At 37.3% G+C, this 16,198-nt stretch overlaps 1 protein-coding gene across 2 annotated transcripts in view; it reads left to right on the top strand.

Annotated features, from left to right (window-relative positions):
• LOC123880499 (potassium voltage-gated channel protein Shaker) overlaps positions 1 to 16,198 on the top strand; it is a 181,210-nt gene that overhangs the window by 113,933 nt on the left and 51,079 nt on the right. The gene's annotated exons all lie outside the window — the stretch shown is intronic.

The following is a 16,198-nucleotide window of genomic DNA, read 5'->3' as shown; positions in this document are numbered from 1 at the left end:
CGATACTTCTGTGTTTCAGGCATTGCAGATAAATTTATATTACTTGGCCTGGCACGCTGACCGAAGTGTCTAGATGTTATCTGAAAACCACTAATTGAATGAATTACGACCGGATATTGTAATATTGAATACCAACACGACTCTAATTTAGATCAATGTAGATAGATATTTATTGAATTATAATTGTATGTAGGTTTTAACGAATTCTGGAATACTTAGGGATTAGGGCATCTGAACCTCTAAAATTTGTAAAAATTGTATCTCTGGTTCTAATGCGCCATCTAATTTCGTTCGCAGTAGAATTATGTAGGTAGATGTGGTTTGTAAAGCTTGCATTGATACTCTTACAATATAACACGTCTCTCCCCTACTATCTCTCAAATTAAACTTTTAGTAGCGTGCTCCAATTTGTTTCATGTAAACGCTCATTTGATTAAAAAAATTGTGTAGAATTCTTATTTTTATCAAAAAATATTTATAGCTAAGAGTAAAACTTGTGTTAAAATGCCTAGTGCTGGATAAATTTTAACAGGGCTCTCTCCGTCACTTGCTCCATACAATCGTTGTTCCAATTTCATTTGAATATTAAGCAACCAAAGTGCAGACATATTTTAAAAACTAATATCTGTGTCTGTGGTTTTTAGAATTTTCTAAAAATATGTAGTTTTAAAATTACAGCGACTCAAAGATTTGTATGTGAATTTTTAAGACCGCGTAACTTTGAAACCGAATATATTAACAGAAATCTGGAAAACCACAGACATAGCTATATTAGTTTCTAGTGTCTGCAAAATTTCATGGACTTTATTCAAGTGAAATTGGAACTACGTTTGAATGAAGCGAGTAACGGAGAGACCACCGTCAACTTTCATTCTCGAATTTCCTTGATTTCTTGAATTTCAGTCTGCTCCTTGAACATTGAGATATCGAGGCTTTGTTATACGTTGACCCAATTTACCTATATAACAATTTGGCAACTAAGTATTGTAAAGCACTGTTCATTTATGTTAATAATAGAAATCAATATAACAGCCACCATAAAATTGCTTCACCACCCTTAGTTTGAATGTCGTTTGCACATCTTAAAACTATAAGGTTTAGATTTTCTCTTACAAGACCTTAACCACCATTTTATTTATAACAATTTGAGCTTCAGTGAAACTTTTACTACAGGCTTAACTGAGGAGGTAGTGAAGTGGTCCGGAAGTGTATGATGACGTGACCCGAGAGCTCAGTGATTCGTTAATTTGTGACATCTGCCACTCTCTCGCACCACTTCGCTACCACAGGAGCCTACTCAGTTATGCGCTATACCTATAAAAGTTGTAGTCAAAAATTTAAAAGCAATTTTCTGGCCGACTGTACTTATAGAATATAATTTAGCTGATCTCAAAGTTATAAAACAAATATCGTCGGTCGGATTTACTAATGTAACATGTCTAAAATCAGTTATAATGTTAGAAAATTGAATAATCTTGACTGACAGAGTAAATTTTGATCCCAATCGAAAGAAATGACTTAGTCTGGTGAAAAACTATTAATCTCTACTGTTTTTATGATCTATTTCACAAAATTATTGGTATATTTAACAAAATTAAGTAATAAAGGAAAAATGATACCTAAATCCTAGCCAGAAAGTAACACTGCCATAAACTTGCATATTACCTACTTACTAATTTAAAAAAAAAACATGATGGACTTTATGCCAACTAAAGTACCTACCATTCTAAAACCAGAATCTCGATCCTCAATATAGAAGAATTTGTTTGCTACTTCAACGTGTTACATATTTCAGAAAATTGTCATTTTTAACTAACAGTGTTATTCAATTCATATTGTTTCTTAATCTATGATACTGGATGGTTAATCCCACATCACACACTACCCTTCAAACCTCGATAGAAACAAAGTTATGGCAAATGTTTTTTCAAAAATCAAGTTATTGAAGTAACACGTTGTAGTCGCAAACAGGCGATATTTTTTATTCAAATAAATTTTTACAAGTGCTTTTGCAAAACCCTCGACACAAAAACTTCTATAAGAAAACTAGAAAAGAGCTGATAGCTTTCAAACGGCTGAACCGATTTTCTTCGATTAAAGCTAAGATCATTCTCGATCAAACCACCTTTCAAACAAAAAAAAAATTAAATTCGGTTCATTCGTTTAGGAGCTACGATGCCACAGACAGATACACAGACACACAGATACACACGTCAAACTTATCTCTTTTTGGGTCGGGGTTTAAAAAGAATTTAACAATCACTCGAAACAGCATGTTTTCAAATGTCTCATTACTGTTTTCGACCGACGATATTTATATAATGTGTGTCAAACTATCATTGACATTGAAGCTATATCTGTATTTAGGCCAATCAAAACATTTTTAAAATAGATGCTTCCAATTGTATTAACACATTTCTTATGTCAGAAATCAGTATTTGTTTCTGTATTAATTGCTGTTTCGTTTTCTATTTAGGACGCTAATAGCACTAATATTATCTAGCCAAAAGCCAAAATTTGTGGTGATCTGGAATTTTCCATTAGAAAATAAGAACCACCGACGAAATATTGGCTTCTCTTCTTTTTTTACAAAGTGTGATTCATATAGAAATCATTATCATTATAATTTTTATGATTTATGCTTGCAAATATTATGTTATTTTCTTTAATAAACTTTCCTTCTTAATCTTTTATTTATTTCACCCATGCTTTATCACCCTCTTCACCCATACGTGATTAAAAATAATATGACTTAAAAAGTAACAAGTTCACGTAAAGTATTTCATCATCATCATCATCATCATGATCAAGCCATTTCCAGCTCACAACTAATCCAATTTCAAAATCAGAAAGAGTTAGTCATAGTCCGCTGCGCTGACCAAATGCGGATTGGCAGACTTTAGACACCTTCGGTATTCTCACGATGTTTTCCTTCACCGCAAGTGATATTCAATTGCTTAAAATGCACATAATTTCAAAAAGTTAGAGGTCTCACTAGGAGTTCAAACCTCCGACCTTCCAAATAAGAGGCGGACGCTCACGTAACATTTGTTTACCTGCCACCAAATATTTCGGTATAGTAGGTTAACTCATTTATCAGCCAGTCATTCACAAAACTCGTAAATTACACGTACAGACATTGCGTTTTATAAAAATAGAAATTTCACTCGTAATTCCAATCTCGAGGTGGAAAATTCTATTTGGATTTTTGAAATTCCGTTTTACCGAGTTCATTCTAGGTTCACTTAAGTGACCTTACACCTGATAATGATTGTGAATACCTAAGAGTTGAATTACTATGGTGCTGAAATGTGGACACTGACAAACGGCCTTGTCCACAAATTCAAAGTCAATATAGTCAAAGCTATAGAATGGGCTATGTTATCAGTTTCCCTGAAGGATAAGATCCGAAATGGGGAGATCCGTAGGTAGGAGAATCAAGGTCACTGACATAGCCCAAACTATTAGCAAGCTGAAGTGGCAGTGACCATGCCTGTCGTAGAGTCGATGGCCGTTGGAGCCGGATAGTCCTTGAGTGAAGATCGCGCATAAGCAAGCGTAGCTGGGACGATGCACCGACGATATAAAGAGGCTGGATGAGGAAGGCTGAGGACCGGATGTGCTGGCGCTCTTTAGGGAAGGCCTATCTCCAACAGTGGACGTCCACAGAGTGATGATGTTGATGATAAAGAGTTGAACTAGTAGGCCATCTAAGTAAATCCAATTTGAAGAAAGAGGTTAACCACCGAATCCAACTCGGCTGCGCAGCTTCGAGATATCTTCTCGTCCAAAATTCCTCAGTGCTTGAAAACCAAAAATTATACCCATAGTTGGCAACCATGTCATCACTGCCACAGGCCAACTATGGACCTCATAAGAAAGTTCACAGTCACTAAACGGGACTAGGGAGAATTATGGTAGGAATTCCCCTTCATGATCAAATCAGAAATGAGGAGATCTGTTAGAGAACCAGAGTAACTGACATAACTCAACGAGTCGAAAGCTGAAGTGGCAATGGGCAGGGCACCTAGTTCGAAAAACCGATATACGTTGGGGTTCCAAAGTGCTAGAATAGCGACCTCGCACCGGAAAGTGCAACGTTGGAAGACCCCGCACTCATTGACAGAAGACATCAAACGCGTCATAAGCTCCTGTTGAATTCAGGCAGCACAAGACCGTGGCATGTGGATGTCCCTACAAGAGACATATGTCTAACTAGTAGGTACCTATACTCTTAGTTGAGTCGTATGCGGAAGGATTTGGGAACCCACTGCTTTATCATCCCAAGAACATTAACGCCTATTAATACTTTTTTGGTACTAGGTAAGTCTAGGTGCAATTCGAACGCAGAGCCACAGTTGCAACTTGTAACAAAATGTCGGCATCACGTCCATATACACAAATATACATTTGACGCTAGATATTCTATGAATCGCCTATTTTTTTTTAATTTCACGTCAACCATAGCCAAATATTTGACATATCGTCGACTCAGGATTAAGCCGAGAGTTCCCTCACTCTAGTTCACTCTGGCAGAGCTTATAACGATTATTATTAGCATTTGTAATCACAAGTTACATCACCGACCCAGTTGCATAGCATTACAAAATCCGTCCGAGGGACAGCTAAGCTTAATTTTTGGGGTTCCGTACTTCAAAAGAAAAAAGGAACCCTTATAGCATCGCTTTTTTATTGTTCTATTATAAGCAATCCCCTGACTGCGAATTGCGGTTTCATGTGGTGCTAAGCGATGATGCATTCTAAGATGGAAGCCGGCTAACCGGGTATAGCAGTTTCATTAAACCCGTACCCCTGATTATTATAGTATTACTATAGTAACATAATAGAATAATCGGTTGGCCCACGCAATGTTTATGTAGAACGGGTCCGGCTCTATCACTTGCTGTACACTACCGGCACAGTCGTACCGCTAAGCGATTTAACGTTCCGGTACGATGCCGTGTAGAAATCAATAAACTCTGCCATACCACTTCCAGCTAGACCACTTCCATCTTAGGCTGCATCTTCACTTACCATCAGATCAGATTGCAGTCAAGGGCTAACTTGTATTAGAATAAATAAATAACAACACTTTGCTGGACAAATTGATACTTACGCGTAGAGTCCGTCACGCAAGCTATCACTGTATCCATCAAAACCGTTTAAGTGGATAGGCCGTGAAGAGGTAACTGACAGATATACTGTAGTGTATATTATTAGTATGGATAAAAAAGCAAGAAAAAACAACTGTCGCACTGCAGAGCTAACCTCTACTAACAAGATAATTTGGAGTTAACTGCAATGTTGCGGCATGCATGTGAAACTTCTGACACAGTGAGCTAAACCGCGCTGTAAAGGTCTTTACACATTAGTCAAACGCACTCGGCGAATGGTGATGATTTTGACCACTAATTCAGTCTGATCCCGACCTCTAACTTTTCGGAGTAATATGCGTTTTAAGTAAATAAATATCGGTTGCTATAAACGATGAAGGGAACATCGTGAGGTGAGAGTTCTCCATAAAGTGTGGATTAGCAGATTTAACACACAGAGATAATAATTATCTCAAAAGTGTGGAATCTGCCAATCTGTACTTGGCCAGCGTGATGGGCTATGGCCTAAACCACTGTTATTTTTAAAGGAGATCCATGCTATATAGTGGGCCGAGTCTAGGTTGAGGGGCCTCGTCGAAAGAGTACTTACATAAGCGGACGATAATATGTCAAGCTTGGCATGAATTCACTGCATGCACCCAGCGCTGGCTGGCTTGCCGGCTTCGATCTTCATACAAACATCAAATAATCTTGGCGCAATTTGCAGCTACAGCAACCTTGCCAAATTTATTAGGCCAATGGGTGCTAGAGTTTTAATAATTTTCATAGACATTGCAGGATTTCTCGGCATTGCAGCATAATGCTAAAGTACACTGCGCGAATTTCTTACACTTGAAAGCTGTTTGATTTTATCTCGTGCTTATTTATAGTGCAATGCCCGTTTATTTCTACAAGTATATATTACTCTTCTTAATTAACAGGAGCGACGTGATAGCCTAGTGGATAAAACGTCGGTCTTTTATCGGAAACGGGAGTTCATGAAACTCCAACTTTTCGGAATAGGCATTTTAAGCATTTAACGGTGGAAGAAAATACCTTGAGGAAACCTGCATGCATGAGAGCTTTTGTAATCTTCTCAAAGATGTGTAAAATCTGCCAATCCGCACTGGACCAGCGTGGCAGATTAAGGCCTAAACTGTTCTTATTCTGTGAGGAGACCAATGCTCAATATAGTTAACTGGCGATGGGTTAATCATGATGACGAGGAACTGACAAGTTTTAGGGTCTACGTTTTAGTTTTAAAACACAGTGGTATTCATTTTTAAGGAAGATAGAGTTCCTAGTAGGTACCTACTCTCTCTTTGCGTCGTATTCCCCATAGGTGACGGCCGAGACCCTTAACTATGCCAAACCACTCCATCTAAGTCTGCATCTTTACTTGTCGGCCAACCGCTAGTCTATAGTATTAAAAAAGGAGATCAAGTGCTAATCATATTCGTACACGAAGGGTTCCGTACCATCGTGATCATACAAGATATCACTGTCTTACTTTTATTTTAATTTCTATGGCGGCCATTTGGAAATTTTTATTGTCTTTTGATATAGCGCCAATAGAAATACACGCTTTGTGAAAATTTCAACTCTACCTGTTACGGTTTAAAAGATACAGCCCGCTAACAGACAGCCTGATGGACGGACAGCGGAGGCTTAGTACCTAATAGCGTCCCGTTGGCACCCTACACCCTAAGGAACCCTAAAAATATGAAGGGATTATTGACAATCGAATACAAAATCGCTCTATTCTTCACTTCGACGTCATGCTGTTTGTATCCAGGACAACAGTTTTATGCGTCCTAACTCCTGTTTCATATTGTATACAAACTTCAACTTTAACATCTCAGAATTAAAGCTTTTAATTGCAACAACGTTCACAACAGCGCGCAAAACAGGAAATATTGCGGTCTACGAGCTCGGCTAAAATGTTTATGAAAAAGATGTTTACTATTATAAGTCACTATCAAATGGAATTTGACAAATGCGTGAATTGAAACGTAATTCACAATCACAATCTTCTATCAATACAAATAATAAAATTCTGTGACTGACAGACTGACAAACAACGCACAGCCTAAAGGTTGGCGCAGATGACTAACCAAGTGACTGGCTGACTGACAAACAACAAGAAGTAGTTCTAATTGCTAAGATTGCTAAGCTGTGGATAGTGTAGTTATGGTAGTTGATTATATATTTGCCAATACTGATTGATAGATTTAAGTAAGCTATAGTTTTAATACATATTATGTAATTGTTTATACTGTCCCAAATAAAATAAAAATAAGCCCTTAGCTGCAATCTCACCTGGTGGTCAGTGATGATGCAGTCTAAGATGGAAGCGGGCTAATTTAGAAGGGTTATGGCAGTCTGTATACCCATATCCCTTTGGTTCCTATACGGCATCGTATCGAACCGGTAAATATCAGTTAGCGGCACCGCTTTGGTGGTAACTAGCCAAGAATGAAGAATTGGTAGAATAAAGAAACACACATATTAAACTCATACAAATACATACGTATTACTCGAAAACATTTTTTTGGCTCGACGTGTAATGAAAAATGTTACAATAAAATACAAGTGTACTTAAATTAAAAATTTATAACACCCCCGACAAGTGAAGGTTACAGTAACTAGAAAAGGGCTGATAACTTTCAAACGGCTGAACCGATTTTCTTGGATTATAGCTAAGAACACTCTCGATCAAGCCACCTTTCAAACAAAAAAAAACTAAATTAAAATCGGTTCACTACTTTAGGAGCTACGATGCCACAGACAGATACACAGATACACTCGTCAAACTTATAACACCCCTCTTTTTGGGTCGGGGGTTAAAAATCATTTGTAATACATTTTTACGTTATTACAAAACAGCTTTTAATTTAAAAACGTTGTTTTTTTTTTTACTTTGAACATTAGTAGATTAAACTTCCATCGAGTTGGTGTCGTCCCCAGGTGTAGTAGCTTTTCCGATTCCGTGAAATTCATTGTTCCCACAAAAAAGATCATCATCATCATGATCATGCCATCGCCGGCTCACTACAGAGCACGGGGCTCCTCTCAGAATAAGAAGGGTTTACATAATCTACCACGCTGGCCAAGTGCGGATTGGTAGGTAGACTTCACTTTGAGAACATTATGGAGAAGTCTTAAGTAACTATGCAGGTTTCCTCACGATGCGCGATGTTTTGAATTCACCGTTATGTAAAAATTCAGAATTCTAAGGATTCTGTAGAAAAACACAACTCCCTTTTTGAAAGTCGGTTAAAAAGTAGCCTATGTTACTCCTTGGTCAATCTCTCTACTTGTCTGTGAAAATTCCGTCAAAATCAGTTCAGCCGTTCCGAAGATTAGCCCGTTCAAACAGACAGACAGACAAAAATTTTAAAAACTTGTGATTCAGTTATGGTACCGTTTAAATAACAATATGAGGTAATTATTTTGAAATTCCAGTCAGACACTTCAATTTTATTTATTAGTACTTATAGATACTTGTTTCATTATAAGGTAATTTGGGGTAAAGATCAAACTTCAACTGGTAACCCAGTTTTTTCTACAAGCAACCCATCCAATGTATAAAATGTTTACTGTCAAAATCCCACCGAATTAAAAATCTGACTATAGTTGACTAAAGTATAGTCCAGTATTTCCAGTCATTCCGCATAATATTTCAAACAGTTTTCCCGCAAAGTTTTCACTAAAAACTATTTTTAAAATGATGAATGCCACGAATGTCTGCCATAAGACGTGGTCGCTTTAAGAATTCATAGCTGGCGTATAAACATAGTTCCACCTTTCCACAGAGAGCCCCAACCTTGGCTTTAGCGATCAAATTAAGTATTCTGTTTAAAGCTGCATAAACGGGCCTTCAACTGTCAAAATTTGAAAGATAGGCGGCTATATTTGGCTGAACTACAATAACCACAGGAAGGCAGACGCTCGATATAACGTGGGTGGACCAATTGGACATACGTGTTACGTGAAATTCAAAACTCAAAATTTAATTTCATGATAGCAATGAACATCGGGGAGCGGGTGGATGAGGAAGGCGGAGGACCGTGTTTGGTGGCGCGCTCTTGGAAAGGCCAATGTCCAGCAGTGGACACATACAGGCTGATGGAATGGAGTGGAATGAACACCGTCACAGTTCAATACAGTTGTGAAACTCTGAACAAAACCTCGATGCTTCACTAGTATTGGCAGAAGTGGCAGGGATCATTATGTAGGCTATGAAACACCTAGGTGTGTGTATGCGGGTCGTTGAGAGTTGAATGAGGTGCGCCTTACACGGGCAATTGAAATTACGCAATTCTAGGCAATTTAGTCAATCATGACATTACGACCACATGAAGCAATTTATTGCAATACCTGAAATGTTCAGCAATGTAACTTAGTTCGGCTACTTTTTATCCCGGAAAATCGAAATAGTACATCCACATTAACCCTGGAAAATCAGACACTCCTTTTTTGGGCAGACAGGTACTTCATAAACGTGTTATGTAGATACCTATATAGAGCAGATAATAAAGTTTATACCCGAAGCTCGAAGGGTTAGCGGTCGTGTTTGATCAGTGTCCCGGCATTACAATAATAAAATTAATGTACCTCATTATCGGTAATTAATGAACCATCGACCCATTATATCCATCCAGGCGTGAACCGTGCGAACCAATTTTCAAATAATTTCATAAACTGTCATTGAAATATATATTCGGCCGATGTGTGCTACTACGCTAATGTAATAGTATGCCTATTCCATTTAGTTGTCTAAACCCATCTTCGCATTATTACCTTTCTCTTAAAACTGGTTCGGGGCATATCGGTTAGATGGCTCAAAGTCTATAGGTAGGAGCAAATTCTGTGTTTTTGTATAAGTGAAGATCGGTAGATGAGATATAGTCACAGTAAAGTCACAGAATAATATATTAGTTTTCTTGATAACAAATATTACAAAGGAATAAAGGAGTTACGTAAGGATAAGCCCACACTGCGGAATTTCAACGCGCGATTTTCCGCAACATTCTGTGACATAGAATTGGTATGAACCCGTTCGCGCGATTTTTTCATGAGAATTCTGCAGATAAAATTGCGTGGTTACAATTCCCGTGGTTAAGGCTTAAGAGGGCTTTCTCCGTCACTCGTTTCATACAATCGTAGTTAATTTCATTTGAATATTAAGCAACCAAAATCCATGAAATTTTGCAGACATATTCTAGAAACTAATATCTATGTCTGTGGTTTCCAGAATTCTGTTAAAATATTCGGTTTCGAAGTTACGCGGTCTTAAAAATTTTCATACAAATCTTTGAGCCCCTGTAATATTAAAACTACATATTTTTAGAAAAATCTAAAACACCACAGACACAGATATTAGTTTCTAGAATATGTCTGCAAAATTTCATGCACTTTGGTTGCTTAATATTCAAATGAAATTGGAACTACGATTGTATGAAACGAGTGACGGAGAGAGCCCTGTTAAGGCCACCACGCTAGCCAAAGTATATTTTCTCAACCATTGCCGGGCGGGTCATATATCAGAATGCATAATATCCCCAATATTAACTACTCACATTGTTTATGTAACTATATTTATGTATTCACTAGCTCCTGCTCACGACTTCTTCCGCGTGGATTACCTTACCCCAGTTTTACCCCCTTAGGGGTTGAATTTTCAAAAACCTCTCTTAGTGGATGTTTACGTTGTAATAGCTATCTGCATGCCTTTCAGTCCTATTCGTCCAGCACTTTGAGTTGTGCGTTGATAGATCAGTCAGTCACTCAGTCAGAGTGTCTTTCCTTTTTAACCCCCGACCCAAAAAGAGGGGTGTTATAAGTTTAACGTGTGTATCTGTGTATCTGTCTGTGGCAACGTAGCTCCTAAACTAATGAACCGATTTTAATTTAGTTTTTTTTTTTTGTTTGAAAGGTGGCTTGATCGAGAGTGTTCTTAGCTAAGTATAATCCAAGAAAATCGGTTCAGCCGTTTGAAAGTTATCAGCTCTTTTCTAATTATTGTAACTTGTCGGGGGTGTTATAAATTTTAATTTACACTTGTAAGTTTTTAATTTACACTTGTAGGTATATATTTAGATTACATTTTCCCGTTGCTTATGCATATTTTCACTAAAGATATTTCACTCGCGCAGAGTGTTCTCGAGCTCTGCCAACTTTGCAATTAACTCCACTTATGAAGGATTAATATTCGCATCCTATGTAATGCTTACCCTATATGCCTATGTAGCAAATCGTACCGAGTGCCTGAATATGGGGATTTGTTTCATAATAGCGGATACTCAGCGTACGCTAATACGCTAATAAAGTTGAAAACTAAAACTCGACTACGATCGTCTTAATAAACCCTTAAACATTATGGTAAAATATTTTTCCTGTCGCTTTGTATATTTTAATGTTGAGGTACGTTTATATTCATGAAATCAGAATTTTCTCCCCTTTCATTTGACACTCCACTCGATACAATAGCAAAAATTTTTTTTGGAGAACTTTTTTGATGTAAGATCCATTAGGTTAATATTTTCTATAAAATATAGCCTATGTCACCTTTACAACGAATCAATTGACACCTCATACATCAAAATCGGTCCAGTGGCTTAGGCGCTACGGTGGAACACACAACCTGGATACAAACATACATACATACATAGACATGCTAAAATCATAACCCATCCTATAGCTTGGCCGTAAATAAGATTACTCGGCTGAGTTTACTGTGGGCTCTTTTCAGACTTGGGCGCATTTGGAACCCTCGTAGCTTTAGTTTTATGTTTACGTAATTGATTATTATCACTACTAAATGATTGTATTGCAAATTCAGCAATTGGCCATCAGAAAGTGTAAAAGCAATTTGAATAAATGAATTTGGATTTTGAATACCGTCAAATTCAAATTAATTTCGTAGGTTACGTTCAACAGCTGCTTTTTGTATTGGACCGGAACTTACATACCAGATGATGTCAAATTGAAAAAATGTTAATGCTTCACTGACGTAGTGAGATGCTATGCGCAAACATATCATATTATTTGATTTGAATCCGACGTTAACAAGTGTAAATTAAAAATTTATAACACCCCCGACGATCCAAAGTATTTGAGTTTTCCAAAACATCATTTTCAAATAAATAATTATGTATTTAGGCAACGTCCATCTTGACAGCTTGACATTTGTCTATTGACATAATATTATGAACCTAACGGTTATCTAACCTTCTTTATCACAAGAAAACTAGAAAAGAGCTGATAACTCTTAAACGGCTGAACCAATTTTTTTAGATTATAGCTAAGAACACTCTCGATCAAGCCACCTTTCAAACAAAAAAAACTAAATTAAAATCGGTTCATTCGTTTAGGCGCTACGATGCCACAGACAGATACACAGATACACAGATACACAGATACACAGATACACAGATACACAGACACACAGATACACAGATACACACGTCAAACTTATAACACCCCTCTTTTTGGGTCGGGGGTTAAAAACGTGTTGAAAAGCTAATATACTCAATGATTCTCACGACTTCGTCTGCGTGGATTTAGGTTTATCAAAAACCTGCGGGGACTGTGTTTTCCTGCAATACTATCAAGAAAAGCTTCTAAGTAATGACAATATTAGTTTAAATAAAGTAGTGTATAAAACTCTTCATAATTAGGTTTTAAAACACTCCTGTGACATTATCAATCACCTCGCCTGCAGCTCTGTTATTAATAACCCTTATTATGCAACCGTTTTGTATAATTACTAGTTACTACTAATCTTTCATTAGATAGGCCAAACATTTTGATATTGTTCCATGATTTGATACACAACCCTTTAACTGTTCACAAAGGGTCGTAATGACAGTATTGTACCTACCTAGTAAACGACAAAAATGTTGAATTTCTACCTCAAAGTACTTAGTAATGCAACAAATCCGTGTCAAAAGGCTGTACTGAAAGCTTGCCATCAACTCTCTTTTGACTGGAGGTAATCGAGTTAGAAGCGAAAAACGAAACATCAAATGCAAACCTATCAGAAAAATAGCCTTTTATCAATCCACCCCTTTACTTAAGCTTTACTTCTATTGATGCTAAATGGACTTTGAATACGAGTTTGCAAGTGTGGATTGTGATAATATGAATCGCAGGGGGAAAAATTAGCGTCGTAGGTAATTCATTCATACATGGCCGTAAGTAAAGAACAAAGTCATTGTACCTCTATAGCTCTCAGGCTGAGATTTACGAGTTGAAAGTAAGCTTATTTGAATAAAGAAACTTTTGAACTTCAGTGGCTTATGGAGCAAGATCCCGGAACCGCCAGACCTTGCTTGTTTTCTGAGAAACGATGTATGTGGGATAGAGTTATAGGTAGTGTTAGCCGAGTGAACTAGAGTGAGGGAACTCTCTCGGTTTGATTCAGAATCGACGATAAGTCAAATATTAGGCTATGGTGACGTAAAATCATACCAAAATAGTAGAGCTACCTGCGTCTAATATAATGAAAGCGATTTTTTTATTTTTTTTTAAGGATACTACCCATGCTAATCATGACTAATACGGGGAGTATGCAAAGCATGGCTTTCCCCTCCAATTAACAGGGCTCTCTCCGTCACTTGCTTCCACTCGCTTCATACAATCGTAGTTCCAATTTCATTTGAATATTAAGCAACCAAAGCCCATGAAATTTTACAAACATATTCTAGAAACTAATATCTGTGTCTGTGGTGTTTTAGATTTTTCTAAAAATATGTAGTTTTAAAATTACAGGGGCTCATGATTTGTATGTAAATTTTTAAGACCGCGTAACTTTGAAACCGAATATTTTAACAGAAATCTGGAAAACCACAGACATTAGTTATTAGTTTCTAGAATATGTCTGCAAAATTTTATGGACTTTGGTTGCTTAATATTCAAATGAAATTGGAACTACGATTGTATGAAGCGAGTAGAAGCGAGTGACGGAGAGAGCCCTCTTAAGCGTAAAGCTTGTGCCAGAAGTGGGTACGACAATAATGCAACGGTGTTTGAATTGCCGACCTTTCGGAATTCAGGCCGCTCCTCAACCGTTGAGCTATCGAGGCTCTAACGCCGAATTTATAGCTCATGAAACTTAATAAAAGTTGAGAACCACCAACTTTTCGGAAGTCAGTTAAAAATAAGTAACATCTGGCGACACTGGGATCTTGGACCATTACCCATTACGGAGCACGGGACTCAGGGAAAACAAACATTGGCAAGTGATCGATACCTAAACAAAATATAAACCACTCCCTGCTTGTTATATTTTTAAACGTTCCACAAAGTAGGTACCTATTTAGAGTTCAAGTTTAAACCGGTAGAATCGGGTTCTCTTAGCGTATTTATAGCACTTAAATTACTAACATATCTGAGTGCTTTTATTTTTGTCTGTCCGCCTATAATGTATTGGACTAAGAGCCAGCGCGTGCCAGACCTTCGTTATTTTATAAATGCTGAAAGTTACTCTGCGTGTTATTCCCAGCACAGGGAGGACCGACCAGCGACTATGAAGTTTGGATCATGGTGGTTTTGGGAGATAACAGGTAATAAAGGCATAACAAATCTTAGGTCATGCTATACAGTCAAATTTTTCTATATTTTCTTTAGAATAGTATAAAGACCACGTCATGCATTGCCAGATACTTAGTATCATGGCAACATCCTGCTAGACACCCTCAAACTTTTATACTTTAATGTTGTCTGTAATGTCGTATCTCCTAAAGCCACCATGATCCAAACTTCATAGTCGCTGATCGTTCCTCCCTGTCCTGGGGACAGTACGCAGAGAAACTTTCAGCTTTTATAAAGATTTTTTAGATTTTTCAAAATCCCGTGGGAACTCTTTGATTTTTCAGGATATAAAGTAGCTCATGTACTAATTCAGGATACTATCTATCTCTATTCCAAATTTCAGACAAATCCATCTCGTACTTTATGCGTGAAGGAGTAACAAACATACAGACACACAAACTTTCACCTTTATAATGTGATGAAGGTCTCGCACGCGCTGGCTCTTATTCCAAAAGTCAAGTGCATATTATGTGCACCCGCCTTTCACTAACTTTGAAAGTAGCTCAATAAATAATTCTATTTGCTTACATGACATGAGCTTCAACTTCAACTGCCAACTGGTTATTAATTCATACTTCACGAAAGTACCGAAATACCTCAACGCGCTACAAACTATTCATAGAATACATCGTTACCTTTAAAACCATTTGACTTTTAAATCCATTCATAAAGTTCAAATGCATCCCTTCAATCACTTTAATACAACAAAGACTGGTCAAGTGCGAGTCGGGTTCGCGCACGAGGGTTCTATATCATCGTACAAAATATAACACTAAGTGCATTTAAAAAAAAAATGGCGGCCATTTTGAAATTCGTCAACTTGGTTTTTTCATTATTTGTTGTTATAGCGGCAATAGAAAAGTATGTGAAAATTTCAAAAACTCTCTAGGTCCCTATCTAGTTTATGAGATAATAAAGCCCGCTGACAGATGGACAGACAGCTTATACAAAATACAAAAAAAGCCAGTGAGCGTTTACCATTTTGAGTGACAAACCCATCATAATCGAGCATCACATCTTCAAAACAGTTTTCCGTACTAAATTATTTCCGTGGATAGAGTACTATCCAATTCCAACTCAAATGGTTCATATTTTGTGATTGGTGGTCACTCAAAATGGTTAACCCCACTGACTTTTTGTCTTTGTCACTTGTATAGATTTAAAGAACAGAGACAGTTCTCTTCTTCGTGAAACTTCTCCGTGGATAGAACAAAGTAATAGGGTCCGTCCGCTAGTGCCCTTCGCGTCCGGAACCCTAAAAATTAAATAATTTCACCCATGCCATGACTTTCAACTTGAACTGCGATTATTAATTCAAACGTTATTGGTAACGAAAGAACGTGTATTTCATATGTTGTCTTGCAATAGAAATACTCCAGTACTTCGCTGGTCCTCTATCGCGATGCATAGACCCCGAGTGTAGGTATATTTTATAGTGTTGGGGACTTTGATGGCTCATTAGTTGTACCACTGGTTTTCGGTACAAATATTTATTGTAAAATAACAAT

The sequence above is a fragment of the Maniola jurtina genome, chromosome Z (genome assembly GCF_905333055.1).
Source record: "Maniola jurtina chromosome Z, ilManJurt1.1, whole genome shotgun sequence".
Classification (NCBI taxonomy): domain Eukaryota; kingdom Metazoa; phylum Arthropoda; class Insecta; order Lepidoptera; family Nymphalidae; genus Maniola; species Maniola jurtina.
The sequence above is the reverse complement of the archived record's forward strand: the minus strand, read 5'-3'. Positions and strand labels throughout refer to the sequence as shown.